This window comes from Littorina saxatilis, linkage group LG16 (assembly GCF_037325665.1).
Source record: "Littorina saxatilis isolate snail1 linkage group LG16, US_GU_Lsax_2.0, whole genome shotgun sequence".
NCBI classification, from domain to species: domain Eukaryota; kingdom Metazoa; phylum Mollusca; class Gastropoda; order Littorinimorpha; family Littorinidae; genus Littorina; species Littorina saxatilis.
In genome coordinates, this window is record NC_090260.1 from 4,813,914 (window position 1) to 4,840,880 (window position 26,967).

The 26,967-nt window shown below is 45.0% G+C and overlaps 1 pseudogene; it reads right to left on the reverse strand.

The window, feature by feature from the left end:
- Positions 1–9,791: 9,791 nt before the first annotated feature.
- Positions 9,792–25,940, reverse strand: LOC138951451 (uncharacterized; annotated as a pseudogene).
- Positions 25,941–26,967: the final 1,027 nt, after the last annotated feature.

The window sequence follows — 26,967 nt, forward strand, 5'->3', positions numbered from 1 at the left end:
TCAAAAAGGCGAACGGATTACGTCAGACCAAAACATGCACAAACGGTCTGTCGAAACAGTAAAGTTCACTGGAAAAGTCATTGGGTGTCCGGGTCTGCCTTCACCAGCACGGTCAGCTTAGAGATGGGGCGCCAGTAGTAGAAAGTGGAATGGCTCGTCTTCGAGGTGACCTTGACAGTCTTGAGCTTGCAGGTTCTCACGAGTCCATCGTCGCTGGGGCGAACCTCCGTCACGAGTCCAAGAGGCCAATCTGCTCTGCATACGGCTTCGTCACGTAGCACGACGACATCTCCGACAGCAACGTTACGTTGGGGAAGAAGCCACTTTCTTCTTCGTTGTGGTCTTCTTCGTTGTGGTCTTCTTCGTACTGGTCTTCTGGTACTGGTCTTCTTCGTCGTGGTCTTCTTCGTTGTGGTCTTCTTCGTACTGGTCTTCTTCGTCCTTTCCATAACATGGAGGGGGTCGGAGATGCTGGGTTCGGCGAGTGTCGTGCGATATACGGAAGTGACTGATTCACCTTCGTACTCGCTGAGACAATAATGTTCTGTTAGAGACACGTGCATCACGTCCTGGACAGACTGTTTAGGCGACACTTGTCCCAGTATCGTCCAACCCAACGGTGTAAGAACGGCGTATGGGTCTCCCTTGATGACTCTCTCTGGCATGAATAGCTCTGCATGATCGTAGCCAATCAACAACCCGGGAGTGCAGCCTTCGAGCAACGGGGGAATCTCGCTGGCAATATGACTCAAATGCTTGATGTTACGAGCGGTCTCTGATGTTGGTATGTTCTCAGTGTCATTGGTGAGATGGTCCGTCGTGTAGAGCGTTTTCAGGTTGTGGGAAACATTGGAGTTGAGGGCCTTAACACACAATCCGGTCACTCTCTGACATTCGATATGAGTGTTCTGAGAAGTCATAGTGTTCAGCCTCAATGACGCTGGCTCAGAATGAGTGTTCAGCTTGTCACTCAAAGATTCAGTAACGAAGGAGATGCAAGACATGGTGTCAAGCAGCGCGTATGTCGTATGCTCTACCGTGGGATTCTCTTTCGTCGAAACTCTGACCGGAACAATCATGGTAGCTCTGACTGGTCTGTCTGACTTGTTGGTCGTCGCGAATGCTGATCCAGAGGCAGAAACACGGGCATCTTGACTGATACAGACAAACCTTGACGAATCTGGCGGTCCCCGGGCATTCCGTTGCTGATTGGGAAACTTCTTCCTGTAGCTAGGCGCTCCATGCAGCATAGTGAGATGTGGGCCTTGGCACTTGTCACATATCGCCCTAGTAGTGCAGTCTACACTTCTATGGTCAGTCTTTCTGGCACAGGAGAAGCACAAGGACGTTTCGTACATGAAGTGTTTCCTGTCCTCAACGGGAATCTCATCGAACCTCTGGCATCTGAGTAGAGGATGAGAAGAAGAGCTGGTCGGAAAACGAACGGTACAAAAGGGACAGACTTCGTCGCAGTTCATATTCAGGACAGTTTTCGCGTGATGCTGACAAAGACATTTGTCACACTCTTGACATACAGATGTAGTAGAACAATCCGTACTGTACGATGTTTTCTTGGGGACCGCTGAACTGGCGGTCTGTGAGGTGGAAGAGGCGGCAGATTTGCTGGAGGAGAAAAGGGGCTCGCAAAGGATGTCTGCCTCTGTCTTGATGAAAGCTGACAGCTCCTCAAAGGTAGGGTAGCGTTTCTTCTCGTTCTTGGTCTTGTTTACTTTCCGCACCCAGTTTCTAACCAACCAATCTGGAAGCTTGCTCATGAGTGTCTTGTGATAGGCTTGGTCTTCCAGATTCTGTAGCTGACCTATCACTCGGCTCGCCACAAGGCATTGTCCAAGAAAGTCCGAGAAGGCGCGGAGGGCTTGTCCATCTTTGGGTTTGATTACCGGCCATGCATCTAGTTTCTCTCGGAAGGCTCTGGCAACGACGAAAGAACTGCCGAACCTTTCCTCCAACGTCTGAAGGGCCTGCTGATAGGCCTGGGCATCCCTGATCAGAAAGAGTCCCTTGACCGCATCCTTCGCCGGACCGTCCAAGTACTTCTCCAAGTAGAGGAGCTTTTCCTCTGCAGAAACGCCCTGCCGCTCAATCAAAAGAGTGAATGAGGACCTCCAGAGAGGGTACGTCAAAGGATCTCCTGAAAACGTAGTGGGCTCCTGCGTCGGTAACCTGTTGATCAGGAGAGCCTCAGCTAGAGTACGAGCTAGGGCAGAACCCTCGGAGAGCGCTGGCTGGCCTTGCCTCTGAGGAAGGTATGCATCTTGCCCGTAGTAGACGTCTGAAGGGCTCGTGACCGGAGCCTCTTGAAAACCATGCTGTGTGTAGTCAGTGTCAGGAGCAAAGCTTGCAGCGTGGTCATATTGCTGCGTTTGCATGGGAGGATGCATGACAGAAGGCCCATATGCAAAGCTTGGCACATAGGTCGGAGACTCTCGGGAGGTCATGGCAGGAAAAGGACCAGGGAAAGGCCCGGGAAAAGGTCTCGCTGATGGATTGAGGGATTTGTGAGGGAAACGGGAAGGCGCGTAGATCTGGCGAGGACGATCTTCGTGGCTTGGAATCTCAGCTTTGACAAACTGAGGCCGAAAGGAGGTCGCGAATTGGCCTCCGACTCTTGTCGTCATCGTGGTGGCTGTAGTCATCGTCGTAGTGGTGGGAGCCGTGGCTGTGACCGCTGCTGGAAGTGGGTGAGAAGCGGAGACAGGTTGGGCAAGGGTCCTGGAGATGCCTCGAAGAGTGTCGCGGATATCCTCGGCGGCCGACTGGAGATGCGAAGGGGCATAAGCCCTGACCTCCGTGGGCTGCTGAAGTGGCGGGAGTCCAGGCTTGGCTGCCGCAGGCTGATGTTGCCCAGAGACGAGGGTGTTGGCTGCCGGCTGGTGACGCGGGCGGGCGTAGGTGTCGGCTGTCGCAGGCTTATATGTATCTTGTGTGTGCTGTGTGTGCCTATCATACCCTACCGCCACATCTCCTATGCTCTCTGAGTGTGTACCTACATGCAGGGTGCTGTGAGTACCTAGGTACCTATCAATGGGGCTGTCACGAGGTAGCTGAGGCATGAATCTTTCTCTAGCCCTTTGCTGGTCTTCTATGTCAGTTTTAAGGATCTTAAAAACTTCATGCTCTTCTTGCATCTTGCCTTCTCTCTCCACCCTCTCTAGTGCAGCCTTAACTTCCTTTTCCTTTTTCTTCCAAGCTAACCTTTCATCTTGAGCTTCTCTCTCCAACTCTCTTTCAAACTCTGCCTTCTTCTCTGCCGCCAAAGCTTTGGACCTAGAAGCCTTCTCCTCTAAAAGCAAAAGAGTCTCTTCTTGTCTAGCCCTTTCATCTGCGACCATTTGCTGGGACCTAAATCTCGCTGCGCTAACCGCCAAAGCAGCATCTAGAGAAACCTCTCTAGCACCTCCAGAAGCGACTGTGGAAGTCAAGTCCGAGCTGGAGGCGTACGGGTCTAACTTGGGAAAGAGACTGCGGTATTGTTCTTTGAGTGTCTCCGTTTGCATGTGCATATCGCTCAAATCCTCTTCTATAGCTACATCACTTTCAGCCACTTGACAAAGCCTCGAGTTCGCTACATTAAGCTCGTTTAGGCGCTCACAGAGGGTTATTTTTTGAGCTTTAAGGACTCTCCTTAGGTCTGGTGTTTCCCTAAAGGCTGTGCACAACTCGCTGATCGTATTCTTATGAGCTCGGCTTAGGGCCCAGTACTTGTCTGACAGTTCCCTCACCTCAGCATTAAGTCTAGCCCTAACAATGGCGGGGCCTCTTTCTTCTCTACTTCGTTGAGCGAGATGCTCTGCACTTGCAGCCTGTTGGGAGGGCTCAGTTCCTAAACCTTCCTGTGTAGGAGAATGTTCAGCTTGAGAGGGAAAGTTATCTGAATTCAAAGTGTCTTGGGTCTGAGTGGGTTCAGCTAGAGACTCTCCCTGAGCGCCATCATGGTCGCCTTCATTCTTACGACTATCAGTGTCCGAAGCAAAATGTTCATCCCTTTCTAACTTCAAAGTGTAAGGGGATAGCTCGGCACTCTCATGAGAAGGTAATTTCTCATCCATACTTTAAGTCAAGTGAAAACGTAGAGGTTAACAAAGACTTGCGAAATATAGAGAAACAAAATTCAAAACGGCACACCTCGGGTCACTCACTAGAGGGGAAGAAAATACGAAGTACGAAGTGTGCAATGCTATGGTCAACAAACCTAAAATAATGCCTAAGTTGCTCTGCTCTGGGCCCGACAAATAAATTAAAATATTATTCGCTAGATACGAAACACAGTTCCTTTAAGACAAAAGGTTCATGATCTCTTCACAAGATTCGTAAGGATAAGAAGTTCAAAAGTCAGTGGCCCTAATCACAGGCCTACAAAAGTTCATAAAGTTCTTTCTCGAAAACAATCCAAAATGTTCCAAAAAATATCAAAGTTTCCACTGTGCTTGCCCTTGAGTAGCTGTAAGATTCTGTGATGGCTTATATAAATTCTGGAGGATGTAATTTTGGTGCTATAAAGAACCGACGCGCTCACAAAACAAAACGAACACTAGAATTGGAAAATTAATTAAAGTTTATTGAATACTTGTCGATGTCATGGTAATTCGGAATCAGCTCATAATATCAATATATAAAAGGCTAAAACATAAATCTATGGAGAGGCTAAGTAACCTATATAGGAGCGTGGCGGAAAAACTAATCTAAGTTTAGAAAGTGAATTAAAGCTAAAATGTGAAGTAGAAAGGACTAGCTTGAGTGAGAGTGCAGAACAGTAGAGTGTGAAGCGTGGAGCATGGAGCGAGAAGCGCGGAGCGGTGAGCGAGAAGCGCGGAGCGTGGAGCGAGAAGCGCGGAGCGGTGGAAACTGATAGAAAGAAAAAACTAAACTTAGAATTCGAAACATCAAACTAAACATCAAAGGTGTCCTAAAAACATAAACATCAAAGGTGTCCTAAAAACATAAACATCAAAGGTGTCCTAAAAACATAAACATCAAAGATGGACGACAAAATGGCGGCCGAAACAAGATGGCGGCAAATCAATAAAAAATCACCAAGACAAAAATATGTTAGAAAAACCCTACATAGAATAAACGTAGGACACAGAAACGGAAAGAAGACAAAGAAACGGACAGAAGACACAGAGACGGAAAGAAGACAAAGAAACGGACAGAAGACACAGAGACGGAAAGAAGACACAGAAACGGACAGAAGACAAAGAAACGGACAGAAGACACAGAAACGGACAGAAGACACAGAAACGGACAGAAGACACAGAAACGGACAGAAAGTCATAACAAACAAAGATTCAAAACGAAAATTACACGAATTCGGTAAATAAAAGAAACATAGTCAGAAATGGATACTCGCCTTTGACAGCATCAATAATCTAAAAACAGACTCAAGGCGAGCAACTGAACCTGAACTACAAAATAACTTAAAAACAAAACTGGAGGCTGGCAGAAAACACTGGGCCCCGGAACAGAGCAAAAAAATCTATCTATCCTAAAACATCTTGTTCCGTGAACGGCTTCCCAGTAAGTGACGACGAAAACAGGCTATCCACCACAGAGGTGAACTAAAAATACTGCGCGTTACTACAATATTACTGTTGCAAAACATGCGTCCCGTGCTCTCCGGGGAAAAACTCCAAGGCTGTCCAGCGTGAGCCATACAGGCACATGAAATTAAAATCAGAAAAACGCCGGCCACACTACCTTGTTTATAAATTAGTTCGTTACAATATTTAACGTCATTATAACAAAACAAAGTTCGTACCAGGACGCTCATACTTAATAAAGAAAACTAGAGGATAAAGAGCGAGCTAGACCCGCACGCGAACCTACAGAGGTGGCTGCAAAATGGGAACAAATAGGGACAAAAGTGAAATAAGATAATAAAAGTGAAAGAACAAAAAGGGAAAGCCACCACCACGGAAAGTCGCATGCGAGTCAAGCTAGAAGCAAGACTAAAAAACACAAGCAAAACAAAAAGAATCTAAATACACAGAAGGCTCCTTAGCAGGGGCATTCACATGTTTTATTTAAATTGGATTGGACGGTTGCATGAAGCAGGTCAAGAAAATTGGAGTGCAATCCCAAAATGGCACATTCAACAATTAACAGATTTTAATCATTTGGCAAAAATTAATTGCACACAAAAGGAATTACAAGGAATCGAAAAAGTTCAAAATGATTTTTGGAAAGAGGTATTTTTGACATTTTTGACATATCTTGACAATAAAAATAAAGTAGGTTTGGAGGAAGTTGACAGAAATGATGTTGGTAATCAACTGTTATTTAATAATAGACTGATTCAGTTTAAAGGTAAAGTGTTGGATTTTGTAAAATGGCGCCAGAAAGGTTTTAATGTTATAAATGATTTGTTGAATGTTGAAAGAAATCAGTTTCTGTTATGTGAAGATGTTCAGATCACTGTGCAGCAAAACCCTGCAATAACCTTTTTTGAATACAACGCTGTGATGAATGCAATTCCAAATCAATGGAAAGATTGGATTGTAGACAACCCAGCACATATAGTTAATTTAGATATAATTGATGATGAATTGAATGTGTTTAAAAGCAAACCCAAGTTAATTAAGTTATATTTAAAGAAAAAACGGAATTATAGCATTGAAAAATCTCATGCAATCGATTTTTGGAAAAGAAAACTAGATTTTGTTTTTGTCGAACAGACGTGGTTGTTGCCACGACAGGTGACAAAAGAAGTGCGCCTGCGTGTGTTGCAATGGAAAATTTGCCACAATTTATATCCCACCAATATTTTATTACATAAAATGAAAGTAAGTCAAACAAAAAACTGTAACGAGTGCCCACATATTTTGGATGTCATGGAACACTTTTTCTATGAGTGTCCCCGAATTAGAAGGTTTTGGACTTATATTGAAAAAATGTTGAACAGTCTGACAGGTCGGGTTTTCTCATTGTCTATTACAGATGTATTATTCGGAATCGAAAAATGTCAGGAATCAGCGTTAATTAACCATGTTTTATTGATAGCAAAAATGTGCATTAGCAAAGTTAAGAAAACTAAATCGCATATTCCATTGGAAATTGTATTTCAACAAGAACTTGCGCTACGAAAGGTGTATCCCCATTGTCCTTAGTTAGATTGTTGTTGAATTAAAAAGTAATTTAATGGAAATGTAACCTGTAATGCAAAAGAAAACAAAATTAAAATTTCATTGAAGGAAAAAAAAAAAAAAGAGACCAATGAAGAAGGATATGCTCACCGCCCAAAAAGAAAGGAAAAAAAAAAAAAGAAAAAAAAAAAGAAAAAAAAAAAGAAAAAAAAAAGAAAGAAAAAAGAAAAAAAAAGACGAAAGAGGCAAAAAAAGATGGTTCAAGCAACCTTGCATGCAACTGAGGTCAACAAAAAAAAAAAAAAAAAAAAAAAAAAAAAAAAACTGTGTCAGACACCCAATGTCTATAAGAAGCGACCAACAGATGTTGAATTGCCCCCCCCCCCCCTGACATGTGAGGTTTTAACTGTGTCAGACACCCAATGTCAATAAGAAGCGACCAACAGATGTTGAAATGTCCCCCCCCCCCCCCTGATATGTGTGGTTTTAACTGTGTCAGACAACCAATGTCTATAAGAAGCGACCAACAGATGTTGAAATGTCCCCCCCCCCCCCCTGACATGTGTGGTTTTAACTGTGTCAGACACCAAATGTCTATAAGAAGCGACCAACAGATGTTGAAATGCCCCCCCCCCCCTGACATGTGTGGTTTTAACTGTGTCAGACACCCAATGTCAATAAGAAGCGACCAACAGATGTTGAAATGTTCCCCCAAGATATGTGTGGTTTTAACTGTGCTAGACACCCGATGTCAGTTAAAAGCGACCAACAGATGTTGAAATGCCCCCCCCCCCCCCCCTGACATGTGTGGTTTTAGCTGTGCTAGACACCCAATGTCTATAAGAAGCCAGCAATCAAACATCCACTGTAAATAGCCGTACCAGGCTCATTTATACCCCGTTCACAGAGACGCCGCTTCTACTCCGTTGTACAATTTGTGGAGAGCGTGGCCAATCGTGGGCCAAATGTGGGAGGATCTTTACGAGCGTGGTTTGGTCGGGGTGGGATAATTATGCTAGGTCTCGAAGCTGCGCGCTCTCCCTACGCTTATTTTGAACTGCACAAAACAAGCGTAGCCGGGTGGTGGCGCAGTACAGTCGTGATGTAGTTTTTGTATGGCCCCTGTCACACAGCTCTACATTTTTGCGAAGGGCTCGCCGTCAAAGTCCAGCACATGGCAAATCAAAAAAAAATATGTGTGTGTGTGTGTGTGTGTGTGTGTGTGTGTGTGTGTGTGTGTGTGTGTGTGTGTGTGAACGGGCCCTTACCCGCCGTTCGAATCGAGCACCGCTAATACGAAATGACGTCTCTGGCGAGCTGGGAAGAAGTACACTGATTTGCAAGCAAACAAACAGACGCGTTTACAAACTGACAAAAGTCCGATTGCGTAACTGACAGACTGACTCACTAACAGACTAGCTGCCGAACTTACTAACATACGATGTATCCTGCGAAAGAATTAAACTAGCTAGCAGACAAAGGTATACATATGATACGAAGATGCCCACACAGAAAATACAAACACAAAGAATGCACGAGTCAATGAATTGAACTAGCTAGCAGACAAAGGTATACATATGATACGTAGATGCCCACATAGAAAATACAAACACAAAGAATGCACGAGTCAATGAATTGAGAACAAAGAAAGGAGCGAAACAAACCATGACTGTTGTCACTTTTTATTGACGCAACAAATCAGATTGTCCACAGGTGGAGAGAGAGAAGGGGGAGGGGGGAGAGCACGTCCTGTTGTCACACACACACACACACACACACACACACACACACACACACACACACACACACACACACACACACACACACAGTGTAGAACATGAACATATTACGCACACGTTCTAATCTACCACACTCATGCAAACGAACAAACAAACGCGCACACAACCTTTTATCTCGGAAACGCGCACACAACCACACGCTAAAAAAAGCACGTTGTGAGAACCGAAGTATGACACATTGCATCAAACCTGTGTCATGTTTTTTTACAACAAAATCCTTTCTTGTCACTTGATAGGAGCGTAAAGGCTATCATTTTTCACTGGAGTGACGTCAGTGAGTAGTGTATGTGGTGTGACGTCAGTAAGTAGTGTCTGTGGTGTGACGTCAGTGGATAGTGTATGTGGTGTGACGTCAGTGAGTAGGGTATGTGGTGTGACGTCAGTGAGTAATGTCTGTGGTGTGACGTCAGTGAGTAGTGTATGTGGTGTGACGTCAGTGTGTAGTGTATGTGGTGTGACGCAAGTCAGTAATGTGACGTCAGTGAGTAGTGTACGTGGTGTGATGTCAGTGAGTAGTGCATGTGGTGTGACGTCAGTGTGTAGTATATGTGGTGTGACGTCAGTGTGTATTTTATGTGGTGTGACGTCAGTGAATAATGTATGTGGTGTGACGTCACTGTGTAGTGTCTGTGGTGTCACGTCAGTGTGTAGTGTATGTGGTGTGACGTCAGTGTGTCGTGTATGTGGTGTGACGTCAGTGTGTAGTGTCTGTGGAGTGACGTCAGTGAGTAGTGTATGTGGTTTGACGTCAGTGTGTAGTATCTGTGGTGTAACGTCAATGAGTAGTGTATGTGGTGTGACGTCAGTGTATAGTGTTTGTGGTGTGACGTCAATGTGTATAGTTTCTGTCGTGTGACGTCAGTGAGTAGTGCATGTGGTGTGACGTAAGTGAGTAGTGTCTGTGGTGTGACGTCAGTGTCTAGTGTATGTGATGTGACGTCAGTGAGTAGTGTATGTGGTGTGACGTCAGTGTGTATTATATGTGGTATGTCGTCAGTGTGTAGTGTCTGTGATGTGACGTCAGTGAGTAGTGTATGTGGTGTGACGTCAGTGTGTAGTTTATGTGGTGTGACGTTAGTGGGTAGTGTATGTGATGTGACGTCAGTGAGTAGTGTATGTGATGTGACGTCAGTGAGTAGTGTATGCGGTGTGACGTCAGTCTGTAGTTTCAGTGGTTTGACGTCAGTGTGTAGTATCAGTGGTGTGACGTCAGTGTGTAGTTTCAGTGGTGTGACGTCAGTGTGTAGTTTCAGTGGTGTGACGTCAGTGTGTAGTATTTGTGGTGCGTCGTCAGCGTGACAGAAAGGACTATCTTCGGGACGTGCGCCGTATGAAGATGATTGCCGAGCCCGTTCCGAGCAGAGCCCCCAGAGCCAGGGTTCCCATCGCCAGCCCTCCCATGGCGCCTGGAACGGTATAGAAAAGCCAACAGTCAATCAATCAATCAATCAATCAAGTCAATAATTAGAGAGAGATGCTCCCCGCCTTACAAAAAAAAAGAAATAAAGCACGAAAAAAAAACACGAAAAAACAACAACTAAGGGTTAAAGAAGTCTGCCTGCAATTGAGGTAAAAAAAAATTTAAAAAATAATGAAAACAATAATCTATGTGTTGTATGTATTTTGGAACGTCCAGGTCACAATTCTTGACGTATCCAGAAGAATATTCCATCTTAATATATTAATTTTATTTGACTATAAAGTGTTGTCGTTGTCATCAATCAAGCAGGTAACCAGATCACCTTTCAATCTTGCAATCAACCAAATAAACAGAATTACTGCCTTCCATAAAATTGTTACATTTACTTGAATTTACATGTTGCATGTCTTAGACTTGATGCTCTCTTCCTGTGCGCGTTCGTCCTAGTCTCTCCTTGTGGTTGTTAGTACTTTCTTCCCCCTCCCCCTCCATTTTCTTTTTTCTCTTCTGTAGATTCTTTTGTTCCTATTTAGTTCCCCATCCCCATTATTTCAATTTGTTCTTCTGGTTTATTGTTGTTATGTCCACCATTACGAAAATGTGTGTAATTTAGTATTGTTCTGGTCACGTGATATAAGTATTTGCTTGAGTGCGTGTCCTAGCTGTGTGTTTTGAACTGTTCATGCAAAGAAATTCTGAATAAAATTTTGTTTAAACCAAACAGTCAAGCAAGGTAAGGCGGTCATTAATTTAGACCCAAGTCGATTCCGCGAAAACTTCAGCAAGTTGGAAGTGGGCTGGCTGGGGATATAAACACAAGATGTTGGCGGGAAAACAAGGTTTAGTCAGCCATGCTTACAACGTAGCGTGTGCGTGGTGATATAAACACAAGATGTTGGCTGGAAAACAAGGTTTAGTCAGCCATGCTTACAACGTAGCGTGTGTGTTAAGCCTGTACTTAATTAGGCCAAGTCGACAACTCGAAGTAAAAAGACTTCGAGAAGTTTTCAAGAAGTCGACTTCGGGCTATTTAAGGACCGCCTTTACATGAAGTGTTTCCAAGGGAGGTCAGTCATCATTACGTCCGTACTTTACTGACTGCAGTTGCTTCCCTTCGCCGTCAGCACGAAACATGTCAGCTGGTAAGCATGACAAACTGTCTGTGTGTGTAGGGGGGGGGGGGGGGTTCTAATCAGAGCTGTATATTTCTCTCCAACGTGAACGCAACACACTCACCGGGAGAATATCCCGTGGCCCCACCAGGGCTTCCCACATCGTGACCGGTACTAGGCTTCCGTGTCGTGCCTGACTCTTTGGAAGTCGTTCTGGACGAAATGGGCGTAGGCGTGCTTCTCTGAGCACTGGGGGTGCTTTTCTGTCCGGTGGGCGTGGTTTGAGACACGCCAGGCGGCAGCTTGGAGGCAGAGGCCGGTGTGGGAGATGTCTTGCTGACCGCTGTGGGCGTGGTTGTGGTGACGCTTGGCGTGGTGCTGGTCAGAGCCAGGTCACTCTCGTGCACGTACTCTCGGACACTGTCCGGCAACACCACCATATTGGTGACGGATGTCTGAACACAACAACATTACATATAATTAAACTAACACGACACAAAACAAAAACAACAACGACAAAATCAAAAAAGAAAAAAAACCGATACAAAAATAAAAATAATAAAAATGTCAGTTTTGCTTGTTTTTTTAGAGCAGCCAAGACTAAATTTTTCACACATACTTTCGTATAGAGAAGAGAAAATATATATAATTTGATCAACAGTACTAACTCTACGGACAGCAGCAGTCAAATCACACAGGGAAAAACAGAAACAGTAAAACCATTAAATATAACCAGAAGTAAATTAAGATTACATTTAAAGGCACTCTCCTGCCAGCTTACTTTAGATCGTGTGAACACGCAAGCACAAGACCAAGTGCGCACGGAAAAGATCCTGTAATCCATGTCAGAGTTCGGTGGGTTTTAGAAACACAAAAATACCAAGCATGCATCCTTCAAAAGCGGCGTATGGCTGTTGTTTGATTTTACACGTAATCTATTTTGTATGCACGGTTAGCAACACACACAAAAACACAAACAAAGCAAATGGCATCGTCTGTTGACCAGTCACAGAAACAAACCTGGCGAGGCATGTGTGTACTTTATACACGTCGAAGAAACCGGAACCATGCGTCTTTGTTATTGCCATTATTGCTGAAGCTCGCATTTTTCATGATCCGCTAACTTCGACCATTTCACTGAAACTCGGCATGTAACCTCTACATCTCCTGCATACCTGGCCATCAGGTCCGAAGCCCCCGATGATGAAGCTGTTGTTTCTGATGACCTGCAGCAAGGCGTTGGCCGAGTTGTCCAGTTCTGGCTGCGCTTGGACCTTGCTGACGTCACCGGAAATGGGCGCTTTGTCCAGCAAGGATACCCGGATGTGGATATTGTCCAGGAACACAACCTGCACGAGGAAACGACATTCACATCTTCTTTTGTTCTCTTCATTTGTTACTAGGCGCCGATCATCCTTCTTCATTGGTCTTTTTACATTGAGTAAAGTTATGAGTAAATGTTTTAACATTGACTGAAAATCAAGATGAGGGTGGGGCGTATGGGTGGATGTGTGGATGTGTGTGTGTGTGTGTGTGTGTGTGTGTGTGTGTGTGTGTATGTGTGTGTGTGTATGTGTGTGTGTGTGTGTGTGTGTGTGTGTATGTGTGTATGTGTGTGTGTGTGTGTGTGTTTATCAAGACTTGTTTTTTTCACGCGGAGAGAATTGCATCAACGGCCCACCTGGATGTCAGCGATGCGAAGAGCAGACAACTCCGTGACGTAGACAAGAGAGGCCAGGACCGACAACTTGAACTCTCGTAAGTTGCGCTTGACGTTGGCCAGGAAGTCGTCTGCAACATGTCAGGACTTTAGGGACACAAACATAAATCTTGTTGTTATTGCTTATCTTGTCATAACTGTACATCACTGTAAATACACAGCCTCAAGGAACAGAGAAGCTCGAGTTCACATGACGCGACTTACTGCAAATGATTGAATGAAAATGACGTTACTGTCTTGAGGTGGCAAGGTGAAAATGACGTGACGTGACTGCAGATAGCGAAGTCCAAATGACGTGACGCAATCAAATGTTAACGTCCAAATGACGTAACTTACGGGACATGGCAAAGTCAGAATAACGTAACTTACTTAATATGATAAAATCAGAAAGACGTGACTTACTATAGATACCAAAGTCAAAATGACGTAACTCATTGAAGATTGCAAAGACAAAATTACGTGATCTCACTAAAGATGGCAAAGTCAGAATGACGTGATTTCCTGTAGATGGCTAAAAAAAAGACTTTCTGGAGATGTCAAATTCAAAATGACGTGATGTACTGGAGATGGTAAAGTCAGAATGACGTGAACTACTGCAGATAGCAAAGCCAAAATGACATGACGTACTGGATATGGCACATTTAAAATGACGTGACTTTCTTAAGACGGCAAAGTCAAAGTCAAAATGACGTGACGTTAGTCCAATAGCTTAGTCAAAATGATCCAAATTACCGGAGATGGCAACGTCAGAATGACGTGACCTAGTTCAGATGTCAAAGTCAGAATGACGTGACTTACTGCATATTGCAAAGTCAGAATGAGGGGACTTACTGGATATGGTAAAGTCAGAATGAGGTGACTTACTGGAGATGGCAAAGTCAGAATGAGGTGACTTACTGGAGATGGCAAAGTCAGAATGAGGTGACTTACTGGAGATGGCAAAGTCAGAATGAGGTGACTTACTGGAGATGGCAAAGTCAGAATGAGGTGACTTACTGGAGATGGCAAAGTCAGAATGAGGTGACTTACTGGAGATGGCAAAGTCAGAATGAGGTGACTTACTGGAGATGGCAAAGTCAGAATGAGGTGACTTACTGGAGATGGCAAAGTCAAAGTTGCGCCTCCCCCTGTGTAGGAAGCAGGGCGACACGTCAAAAGCCAGCACGTCAGGTCGCGACTTGAAGAAATGGAAAAAGTTGTAGTCGTACTCTTCCCCAGCCAACTCTAGGTGCATCTGCACCGGTGTGCCGCCACTCAGCAGCGCCTGCTGGTCCAGTGTTGACGTCCAGTTGTCCTGTAATATAGGTACGCGTGTACTTGCATTGACAAGATAATGATGGCGACAGATTCACATCGACTGTTTCTGTAATCAAATGATGAATTTAACCGACTGCTTATTGTGGACTGCTTGTCTTCGCAAGGAAGGCATATTCTTCACTTGTTCGCAACGTACTCGTAAGTATCGCAAGCCATTCGTAATCATCGTAAAGGTATTCGTAGCTCTCGCAATGTATTCGCAATGATCGGTACACATTCGCAAGCACTCGCAACCATTCGTAAGACATTCGCAAGAAATGTGTATATGAACATGTTGTATTCATATAAAAACAGAGACGAATGGACAGGAACAATATTGACCATTCGAAGCCTTACGAATCCTTGCGAATGTCTTACGAATGATTGCGAGTGCTTGCGAATGTCTACCGATCATCGTGAATGCATACAAATCCATATTCGCAAGAATATTCGGCACAGTGTAAGACTGGCATCACGAATGTTTGCGAATGCCTTGCGAGCGTTACGAGTACATTGTGATGCATGATTACGAATGTTCGCAAGGGTATTCGGCACAGTGTAAGACAGCCATAACGAATGGTTGCGAATGCCTTGCGAGCGTTACAAATACATTGCGATGATTACGAATGTCTTGCGAATACTTGAAAAAAAGTTAAGAATATGATGTCCTTGCGAATATTAGGGACATGTTGCTGTGTTCGAAACAAGCGACGAATGATGGCGAATGCTTAAGAACATTAATTTACGAATGTCTTGCGACCATGTCCCGATCATTGCGAATTATTGAAAAATTCTATTCGCACAGTGTAAGAGTAGCATAACGGACATGACCTTAGCCACATCTCAGAGGAAAATCGTAAAACGATCGGAAGCTCTAGAAAGATGATGGCAACATTTTGCGCGATTGCCAACGCCCATCGACACCCCTGGCGCAGGTATCTGCTACGGGCGCTCCGTGGGGCAGAGAGTACCGTAGTGATAGTCAAGGTTTGCGTAAGTTGCGCAACCGAGACAAAGCTCACAGCCTTCTGGCCACAAGCCGTAAAACTAGGCGATTTAACGGTCTGCATGTGGTAAGCTGATTTGATAACGATCTTCTCCTCGCTTGCGGTGTATTGCGCAATGCCAGATGTGGCTTACGGTTACGTTAATGTTAACCACGAGTGACTTAAGGTCTGTTTAGATGAACGCACCGACCTGAAGGACCACTCCAGTTAACGTTAACCACGAGTGACTTAAGGTCTGTTCAGATGAACGTACCGACCTGAAGGACCACTCCAGTTAACGTTAACCACGAGTGACTTAAGGTCTGTTCAGATGAACGTACCGACCTGAAGGACCACTCCAGTTAACGTTAACCACGAGTGACTTAAGGTCTGTTTAGATTAACGTACCGCCCTGAAGGACCACTCCAGTTAATGTTAACCACGAGTGACTTAAGGTCTGTTTAGATGAACGTACCGCCCTGAAGGACCACTCCAGTTAATGTTAACCACGAGTGACTTAAGGTCTGTTTAGATGAACGTACCGCCCTGAAGGACCACTCCAGTTAACGTTAACCACGAGTGACTTAAGGTCTGTTTAGATGAACGTACCGCCCTGAAGGACCACTCCAGTTAACGTTAACCATGAGTGACTTAAGGTCTGTTTAGATGAACGTACCGCCCTGAAGGACCACTCCAGTTAACGTTAACCACGAGTGACTTAAGGTCTGTTTAGATGAACGTACCGCCCTGAAGGACCACTCCAGTTAATGTTAACCACGAGTGACGTAAGGTCTGCTTAGATGAACGTACCGCCATGAAGGACCACTCCAGTTGACGTTAACCACGAGTGACTTAAGGTCTGTATGCGCCGAAATGGCTGCGATATGCTGGCCGATGTGAATGCGTGATGTATTATATTGTGTAAAAAAAATTCCATCTCACACGGCATAAATAAATCCCTGCGCCTTGAATATGTGCGCGATATAAATTGCGTAAAATAAAAGAAAAATAAAAAAAAATCCCTGCGCTTAGAATTGTACCCACGGAATACGCGCGATATAAGCCTCATATTGATTAATTGATTGATTGATTGTTTAGATGAACGTACCGCCCTGAAGGACCACTCCAGTTAACGTTAACCACGAGTGACTTAAGGTCTGTGTAGATAAACGTACCGCCCTGAAGGACCACTCCAGTTAACGTTAACCACGAGTGACTTAAGGTCTGTGTAGATAAACGTACCGCCCTGAAGGACCACTCCAGTTAACGTTAACCACGGGTGACTTAAGGTCTGTGTAGATAAACGTACCGCCCTGAAGGACCACTCCAGTTAACGTTAACCACGGGTGACGTAAGGTCTGTTTATATGAACGTACCGACCTGAAGGACCACTCCAGTTAACGTTAACCACGGGTGACTTAAGGTCTGTTTAGATGAACGTACCGCCCTGAAGGACCACTCCAGTGTGGCCGTGTTGTTGGAGCCGGGGGGGTAGTCCGCCTTGTTGGCGATCCACGTCTCACACGGTAGGCCTCGCACAGTTCTCTGGGGACATGTTTCCCACTTATTTCACCACACTCTGTCTTGCTTCACATGTCTTATGCCCTGTTCCAATATCTAAACATGTCATATGCCCTGTTCCAATATCTAAACATGTCTTATGCCCTGTTCCAATATCTAAACATGTCTTATGCCCTGTTCCAATATCTAAACATGTCTTATGCCCTGTTCCAATATCTAAACATGTCTTATGCCCTGTTCCAATATCTAAACAATTACAGATAAGTAAATGATTAAATGAAAAGACAAATAACTAATAATGAATAAATTGATGATATAGCGGCAACAAGAAGAAGAACAATACATTAATAGATACGAGATTAATTAATTACATGAATAAATGCATTTTACGAAAGTGTGTTTTAGTGAGGGCAAGAGTTTACCCGACGTTGTCATGCTAACAAGAGGGGCTGTGAAAGGCGCCACGCTAAATCCTATGCCATATCCATCTTTTAAATCATGTTAGTCCAAATCTGTTCCAGATCCAGGTTTTTTGTTATTGCTCTTTTTTTAATCAGTAAAGTTTTACAAGTTTGATAGTTTTTAGGTTTTATTTAGTTATTAATTTTACACCAAATAATTATGTGTAAATATAGATTCAAGGTTTATTCAGAATATGTAGGACAATTTTGCTGTAAGAATATTGTGCGCTTACTGTTCCGGCGCTTCCGGTCTGCCATTTTTCTAAGCATGAGCCACGGTTTTTGTTCCATCACTATCAGCCATACACATGACGCACAAAGGCCATCAGTGGGTAAATATTGTTCAATTTGTTTCTATTGTTAATTTTCTGTTCAGGAATAATTATATTAGTCTTGTAGTAGGGAAAAGTTTATTGTTTTGTACGTTTTTTGGTACGGCCTTTCACCATGTGGTGTTTCAGTATTCGCCATGATGTGCGCACTTTTACAAAGTTCATTTTACTGTTTAATTAGTGGTTAGTGTGTCAAGTTCAAGTAAGAGTGGTATTTTGAACATGTCTGTCTTTCATCTGCGGTGTATGGAAATGCATTTGGGCCAAAGATAACGCTGCATATGTATTTTGTTTTTAACCATTTGTTAGTCAACATCATGCTTACCTGCGATTCAGAATAAGTTTTTTGGTTTGTTTTGTTATCCCTTTTTGTGTTAAGTGTGTAAGAGATAAAGGTAATGGTCAGAGCTCTTTTTTTAAGTTGGTAGAATTCTTATTGTCTCCCTTTAAGTGTAACAGAATAGTTTCCCAAATGACAAGTGTCACAGGTTGTCTCCCTTTAAGTGTAACAGAATAGTTTCCCAAATGACAAGTGTCACAGGTTGTTTCCCTTTGTTTTTGTAGTGTCAGTGTAATGTTAGTAGTTGCTGTTCATTATTAGTATGGTTGAGTGATTGTTATGTCACATTGGTTTCAGTTTGACGGTGCAGTATGTTGATTAAACATCACGTCAACTACGCATCAGTTCTGCCAGGCTTTTGTTTTGTGCTGCTGTGACAGGGGCAATACACAGTCTTAAGCAGAAAGGCGAAGGGGGAGGGTGGAGGGTGCCCCTACACCTGGGAGGGGGGGGGGGCCTAGCTTACACTGTATAATTATAACGTATGCTCTCAAACTTTGATTTAAACTATCTATATACATGTGCGAATACCCGTCATTCAACCTCTCCAATAAACAGTCATCACACCTGACCCCCCCCCCCCCCCTATCCCCCCTGTCATCACACCTGACCCCCCCAATCCCCCCTGTCAGCAGAACTGATCCCCTCCCCCCCCCATCCCCCCTGTCAGCAGAACTGATCCCCCCACCCAATCCCCCCTGTCAACAGAACTGACCGGTCCCATGTAGACAGGCTTCGTGTTGTCTAGGTCGAAGAACTCCACCGCCGTTCTCAGTCGCACGTGCGTGACGTCAGCAGCGGATCTATCATCAAAGACGTCACGCTCTATTGACGTCACGGTGCAGTTGCCCAGCTTCTCGTCCATGATGTAGGCCACACCTCCACACAACAGAGAGAAGGGGTCCCATGGGTAAAATCATGAACGAATCATCTGTTGGCGGACTGTGTGCATCTGCTAATTCTTTTAAAGTACCGTTCAAACGGCAGACTTTCTACCAACTTTAATTCCCCTAACTTTCACGCGATTTCAGTTGGTGTTCAAGTCAAATCAAAATCGCTCCACATGTGAAAAGCGCAAAAAATCAAACTAGTTTTAAGCGGCGATTTTTGTCAGACTTGATCGAAGGCCATTTAAGTTATCGGAACTACCTCCTGATGCGGGAAGAGCAGTTTTGCTAAAGCATAGATAGAAATAGGCATCTGATAATATCTCTGGCTAGAGCATAGATAGAAATATGCATCTGATAATATCTCTGGCTAGCTTTTGCCGTGAGGGCGTAAAACCTACATTTTCTTCATCTCTGGCTAGAGCCAACCAATCGGTTAGCACAATGAGAAAAGTCTGCACAAAATCTTCGCCAAGTCACGGCCGAGTCGAGCAGTGTTCAACTGAGAGTGGGAGTCGGTGCTAAATCTGGCCTGAATCGTTCCTAAACCGCCGGGGCCGTACACATGGCACACTTTTCGCCGACTTGGCCTGGAAGACTCAGGAGCGATTTTCAAACGAGAAAAGGTGGGGAAAACTCTTAAAACACCAAATACACTAATTTAACTGGCAAATATCCGATGATCTCTATGCAAGGAATTAAATACTGGTTATTGTCTCTCTATGATCATTCTCGCTGACTCTCTGTCTCTCCCCCAAAGAAATTCCCATCAGAAACTGTCATTTATTGGTGAGTATTTAATCACAGGCGGTAACTTTCACTTTACTAGCTTCAGAGAGAGAGAGGGAGAGAGAGAGAGAGAGAGAGAGAGAGAGAGAGAGAGAGAGAGAGAGAGAGAGAGAGAGAGAGAGAGAGAGAGTGAGAGAGAGAGAGAGGAGGGAGAGGAGAGAGAGAGAGAGTGAGAGAGAGACAGGAGAGAGAGAGAGAGAGGAGAGAGAGAGAGAGAGAGAGAGAGAGAGAGAGAGAGAGAGCCTCTACCGGCAAAATAGCCTCTACCGTAACATATCGTTATTTTGCCGGTACCGGCAAAATAGCCATTTCGTATATATATATACCTCTTCTGTCCTGCAGAGCGCCACTGTAAGCTGTTGATTGGTGCATGTCAAGATATTGAACAGACTGGGCGGTCCTATAGTCACGTGTATCGGATCATACCTCTTCTGCCCTACAGATCGCCACTGTAAGCTGTTGATTGGTGCATGTCAAGATATTGAACAGACTGGGCGGTCCTATGTATAGTCATGTGTATCGGATCATATATATATATATATACCTCTTCTGCTCCACAGATCGGCACTGTAAGCTGTTGCTTGGTACATGTCAAGTTGTTGAACTGACTGGGCGGTCCTATAGTCATGTGTATTGGATCATACCTCTTCTGTCCTACAGATAGGCACTGTAAGCTGTTGATTGGTACATGTCAAGATATTGAACAGACTGGGCGGTCCTATAGTCATGCGTATCGGATCATACCTCTTCTGCATCACAGATCGGCACTGTAAGCTGTTAATTGGTACATGCCAAGTTATTGAACTGACTGGGCGGTCCTATAGTCATGTGTATCGGATCGGACGGTTTCTACCCGACTTGTACTGAGTGCGATTGAACGAGGCAGGATCACGCCCAGTTTCACTTCCGTGTCTGATGATGACGTCAGCGCCCCGCGCAGTGACGGAACCAGTAGTGACGTCAACACCAGCGACGTCATCATGCATGTACGTAAATCACTCGTCGGTCCCAAAGCCACGTAATTCTTTCTGATATATGTTATTGATCAACGATATACAAGGCATGTAACTCACTGACCGGTTCCAAAGTCGTGTACTTCTCTCAGTGGTCGGCCTCCATACACAATGCTCTGGTAAGGGCCCGGTACGTAGCGAAACTGGACCACCTTCAGCCTGTAGTCATACCACTCCTGTCACACACACACACACACACACACACACACACACACACACACACACACACACACACACACACACACACACACACACACACATGTACACACACACACACATACACACATATACACACACACAAACACACACACTCTCACACACATACACACACACACACACAAACACACATGTACACACACACACACACACACAAACACACACACACACACACACACGTACACACACACACACACACACACACACACACACACACACACATACACACACACACACACACACACACACATATACACACACACACAAACACACACACTCTCTCACACACACACACACACACACACACACACACACACACACACACATATACACACACACACAAACACACACACTCTCACACACACACACACACACACACACACACACACACACGCACACACACACACACACGCCGCTGTAATGCCATCAATTTTGCGTACCACAGTAACGACTGCTTTCACACAAAGCCAGAGACACAATCATCGTACAATGAGACAGAGCGCCAATACAATCTAAACAACAAAAGAACGTTTACAACTTTTCTTATGAATATAGACCTATGCAACAAGAGTCAGTCACAGTTCCACACAGCTCTTATTTGTTAAAATAATACTTTTGCCATTGCACATTCTGAGCTCAAATGAAATCAGGATGCATAATTTAGCTTATAGACAAAACACAATTCCGGAACGGGTGTGTGTATGGGTAGGGATGGTGGGTGTCCCTGACCCCCCCCCCCCCCTCTTCTCGAACTTTGCGCCTTTGACCATGTCCCATCAGCATTTGGTTGTGGAGTCCGATGACCCATACTCTTTTACATCATGATCAAAGCTGAACCCTGCATTTGGTTGTGGGGTCCGATGACCCATACTCTTTTACATCACGATCAAGGCTGAACCCTGCATGTCATTGGTTTACAATTATGTTTGATTTCTTTCGAATAACTTGTATGAACTGTCTATAAATCAGTGCCAGCTAGGTCACTGTATAGCCCGGTGTGGATGAGCAGTGGGGTATATGGTTTAAGTACCTGGGTAAGACGTGTTTGAGCAATCTTTCAGTGGGCTTTTCTTTCCAGGTTAGGTTACAGTGAGTTAGTGTATCTGTTAAGAAGTTTTGTTAACGGTATTTGTTCTCCTTTGTTGTTTCTTTCAGTCTTCGTTCGCATGCTTGGCTGTCTGGGCCTCACGCCGTTCGCATGCTTGGCTGTCTGTGCCTCACGCCGTTCGCATGCTTGGCTGTCTGGGCCTCACGCCGTTCGCATGCTTGGCTGTCTGGGCCTCACGCCGTTCGCATGCTTGGCTGTCTGGGCCTCACGCCGTTCGCCGCGTACCTCACTTCTCCTTCATTTTCATTTTCTTTTCATTTTTATTTTCATTACTTTATTGTCCCATCGCTGAGAAATTCAGCTCGCTTCCTCCCAGTGGAAAGCTAGCAGCAACAGAGTCGCGCTACCCAGGTGAGTGCGTGTTTAGGTGTAATCAGCCACCTGCACTTATGGCAGAATGACCAAGGTCTTTAACATGCCACAGTGGTGACACGAGGGTGGAACATGGATACCGTATCTCAGTCTGCACATAAAGTTGACCCCTGTCCGTCCCGGCCTGGATGTAAACCTGCGACCTTAGGATGACAAGTCCACTGCTCTACCAGTTTAGCTACCGGGCCTTCGGGAATATGGCAAGGTGTAAATGATTCGAACCTGCGACCTTAGGATGACAAGTCCAGTGCTCTACCAGTTGAGCTACCGGGCCTTCGGGAATGTGGCAAGGTGTAAAGGACTCGAACCTGCGACCTTAGGATGACACGTCCAGTGCTCTACCAGTTGGGCTACCGGGCCTTCGGGATTGTGGCAAGGTGTAAAGGACTCGAACCTGCGACCTTAGGATGACAAGTCCAGTGCTCTACCAGTTGGGCTACCGGGCCTTCGGGAATTTTGCATGGTGTAAATGATTCGAACCTGCGACCTTAGGATGACAAGTCCAGTGCTCTACCAGTTGGGCTACCGGGCCTTCGGGAATGTGGCATGGTGTAAAGGACTCGAACCTGCGACCTTAGGATGACAAGTCCAGTGCTCTACCAGTTGGGCTACCGGGCCTTCGGGAATGTGGCAAGGTGGAAAGGACTCGAACCTGCGACCTTAGGATGACACGTCCAGTGCTCTACCAGTTGGGCTACCGGGCCTTCGGGAATGTGGCATGGTGTAAAGGACTCGAACCTGCGACCTTAGGATGACAAGTCCAGTGCTCTACCAGTTGGGCTACCGGGCCTTCGGGAATGTGGCAAGGTGGAAAGGACTCTAACCTGCGACCTTAGGATGACAAGTCCAGTGCTCTACCAGATGGGCTACCGGGCCTTTGGGAATGTGGCAAGGTGTAAAGGACTCGAAACTTACCTGCATAAAGGACACCTGTTTGTCCAGGACGTTGACCACCTCCACTGTGAATGAGAAGGCGTCAGGTAGGTCAGGGACAGTCCGGCTGTTAACACGGCCCGCACACACCACGTCATCCGGGGTCTGCGTCAACACAAACATCATCACACATCCATCACAATCCACCACATTCCACTACGATCCATCACAATTCACGCCGAGCCGGACTGAGCGCGATGTGTGTGTGTGTGTCTACTACTACAATAGAGAAGCACCTCACCTTTAATACGAGGTCGACGTTAACTATCACACGAGAGAAGGGCCGCCCCTTTAAGAGCACATCGACGTTTACTGTCACACAAAAGGAAATACGGCACCTATAAACCATCATGACGTTTTGGCGGCAACATGCCCCCATAATTTCCTCTACCAGTCCACCCATCTCCAGCCATTGCCCTTTCCTACACTGCTTCCACCGCCCCCCCTCCTCCACCCCAACCCCTTCTCCAGACCGGGGAGGGATGGGATGGGGGGGAGGCCAGGGGACGGGGGGCAGATCAACGTTTCACCGCCAACACTGGAGACGTGAAGAGTGGACAACAACAACAACAACATCAACAACAACCACAACTACAATTACATCATCATCATCGTCAGCATCATCATCAGCATTATCGTCATCATCATCATCATCTTCATCATCATCATCATCATCATCATCATCATCTTCATCATCATCAACATCATCATCTTCATCATTTTCATCATCATCATCAGCAGCAGCAGCAGGAGCAGCAGAATCATCATCATCACCTCAAACACTTCAGGCCTGGAGATGAAATTCTTGAAGTGGAGAAAGTCGTAAGTGTGACTGAAGGTGTGGGTTCCGTTCATGGGATCGTTCTGGTTGATGGCTACCCCGGCTACCCGGCACTGGACGGGTGTGTCTGGGTACCCCACCGCTGTGTCCCAGCTCCGAGGGTCTGAAAAGTGCAAACACTCGCTGTCAACATGTGTTGTGCGAATCGCTAACAGTATCATCGTCAGTTCTCACAAATAATATAAATATTATTCTGTGTGAGAACTGACGATGATACTGTTAGCGATTCGCACAACACATGTCGACAGCGAGTGACTATATTATTTGTGAGAACTGACGATGATACTGTTAGCGATTCGCACAACACATGTCGACAGCGAGTGACTATATTATTTGTGAGAACTGACGATGATACTGTTAGCGATTGGCACAACACATGTTGACAGCGACTGACTATATTCTGTGTGAGAACTGACGGATGATACTGTTAGCGATTCGCACAACACATGTTGACAGCGACTGACTTTATTGTGTGTGAGGACTGACGATGATACTGTTAGCGATTCGCACAACACATGTTGACAGCGACTGACTATATTCTGTGTGAGAACTGACGATGATACTGTTAGCGATTCGCACAACACATCTTGACAGCGACTGACTATAATATCATATAGTCACTCGCTGTCAACATGTGTTGTGCCAATCGCTAACAGTATCATCGTCAGTTCTCACACAGAATATACATGTAGTTAGTCGCAAGGGCAAGCTTGAGGTTATTATAAACGCACCAATTAAAGGTTTCTGTGTATTCTGCTTGCAAACCAGTAACGTGTCTGTTTCCATATTATTTTGAACGGGTGGGTGAATAAATGGATGTGTGGATGGATGGATGGGTAAATGAATAGATGGGTGAATAAATGGGTGGGTGGGTGGATGGATGGATGGATGGATAGATGGATGGATGGATGGATGAATGAATAAATGAATGAATGGGTGGGTTGGTGGATAAATTGATGGTTAGATGGATTGACGGATGGATGGATTAGAAATGGAAGATGGATGAGTTGGTTGGTGCACAGATGGCTGGATTGATGAATAGATGGACGGAAGGAAGAATGAATGGATATATGGATGAATGGGTGGGTGGGTGGGTGGATGGATGGATGGATGATGGATGGGTGGGTGTAAGGATTGATTGGTGGATGGATGGATAGATGGACGGAAGAATGAATGTGTGAATGCCTAGATAATTGGGACTAAGATGCAGTGACGCTGGAAGAGGGAGTGAGAGTGGTGGTGGCATTAACTCTTGTCTTCAGGAGCAAACAGCCTCAGTAAACTTCAAACTGAAACAAAACCATGATGACACGTGACAAACAACCTCAGTAAACTTCCGATTGAAACACAACCCTGGTGACACAGTGACAAACAACCTCTCAACCCGCCACTCACCCGTGAAAGACCAGTACACGTTGACGGAGGCGTCAAACTCGGGTACATACTGACAGGAGTACCAGGTGTGTACCCGTATTCCCCGCGCCCAGCCGGAGCCCAGGTAAGGTGGTGGTGGCGCCGCTAAAGCCAACGTGTAGCGCTGCGGATGGAGAGAAGACATGTCCTCGCCCATTGGCTGTCTTGTAGCCAAACAGGAAGCGGTTTACATCCCCCGACAGCTGCTCAACGAAGCACCTTTCTGCAGATGTAATGTGGTTGCCTGAGAAGACTGCCAGACAGCCTTTAATAGTCATCGTAATCTGTCAGTTAAAGGGGTAATATCCAAGGCGAAAAGCACCTTAGATCGACAAAGATGCTGGTCTGACGACAAGCCACCAATCTTTAAAAAAAAAAGTGTAATGTTTATTTTCGAATCCATGTAACATTATCTGGTTTCCATGTTGCGCGAATAATGTTTTTGTTTAATGCTTGCAATGTCCTGAACGGAGACAATCAACATTTGAAAGTATTTATAATTCTTTCTCTGCTGATCAAGGATATATTTGATACCATTATTTATTAATGAAATCGATTTGTATAGTTAAAATAAATCAGTTAAATCCCCAGTATGTCTCAAACGGTTTACAGAACGATTTAAATCTTCTCACGAAAAAAGCATTTTAACCTTATGGAACACACTTGCAATAGCGTTTAACAGCATTAAATGACAGTTCGTTTCGTGGTTTATTTTACCCGTGAGCCATCGTGGACCCGTGTCACACACTTTCCATTTTTCACAATTTCGTCGTCAGTTTGTGATTTCAATGCGACTTTCTGTATCTGCAATATCACGTAACTGTGTACTTCTGAATCTAAAATGCAACAATTGACTGCGAATCACAGGAACTTATCGGCGGCGGTTGGCTTCAAAGAACATTCGCCTGCTTGGGGAAACATGATCTTGCGTGACCTGTCACCTCCTTCCGGGCTCCCTTTTTTAAAACTTTCAAAACTTCGAGTTGTACTGGTCTTGTATTGATGACAAAAGAATTATTTTATGATTTAAGAATGTTTGTGTAACAAGCTGTCAATTTATTATTTAGATTATAAATAAAGGTTAGGTCTAGCGTCAAAATGAGGCTTCCAATTGTGTTCATTGACAATCCGTTCTGACTGCACGAAATACATTCTTTAAAAAAGGCTCGCTCTGGACGGAGGGCACCCAGGAGGTTGTCATGCGATGAGTGTTTAAACGAAAGGGTGTTTGTACTGTGTGTAATAGCCTGACAGTGTCTGTGGCCAGAACCTGATGGTTTACGGGAAGCTGTGTGTGCCTTACAG